Source organism: Sinocyclocheilus anshuiensis, unplaced genomic scaffold (assembly GCF_001515605.1).
Source record: "Sinocyclocheilus anshuiensis isolate Anshui unplaced genomic scaffold, SAMN03320099.WGS_v1.1 scaffold630, whole genome shotgun sequence".
Classification (NCBI taxonomy): Eukaryota; Metazoa; Chordata; class Actinopteri; order Cypriniformes; family Cyprinidae; genus Sinocyclocheilus; species Sinocyclocheilus anshuiensis.
The window spans coordinates 535,701-536,492 of record NW_015542353.1 but is presented as its reverse complement, the minus strand read 5'-3'; positions in this window follow the sequence as shown (position 1 = coordinate 536,492).

Sequence of the window (792 nt, the reverse complement as noted above, 5' to 3'; positions counted from 1 at the left end):
CATTGTGATTGGCGAACAGCTTAGACGGTGTTTCAGTACTGCCACGCCCCTTGCTCCGTCTTTCAACAAAAGCTTTAGGGCGAATCCGGCACTGTACTCCCTCGTGTTGTGGAAGCCCATACACACTACACACTGACTAAAATTAAAAAAGTGAAAAAGCATAATAGGACCCCTTTTTAACAATAGTACAACTGTAAAAAAATGTTCTTGAGATTCAATATCTTTAAGGCAGATAGTAGGCTACATACATTACTATCCAAATTAAATTTCATTCGAAATTCATTACATGGATAAATGTCATTGATTGTTTTGAAGTGGTGAAGTCAGCAAAATTGGGACATCAGTTCAAATGGGACAAATAAGCTTTTGGTGATGTGCTCTTTTAAAAAATTTTTTTATTATTACTGATAATAATGGGTGGTCTTGAAATGTTGTAATAACAGTACTTAATTTGAATATCAACATTTGAATAGTCAAATCTAAATCATATTGGTGTGGTTAACACTCAAATGCTGGAAGGTCTGAGAAAGTACATGTTAAGTGCCCGTACATAGTTTAAAGGGGTCATATGATGTTGCTAAAAAAGAACATTATTTTGTGTTTATGCGGTTTCCAGTGCGTTGTGATTGGCCGAATACCTCAAGCGTGTGACGGAAATGTTACGCCCCTCACCATATTGTGATCCCCTGTCAGGCCGGAGCAACGAGACAAAAACAAAACAATAAAACCATGTCTGCATTTGTGATCGGAGAAATGACAAACAACATGTGCTACTCTACACTGCTCAAAACT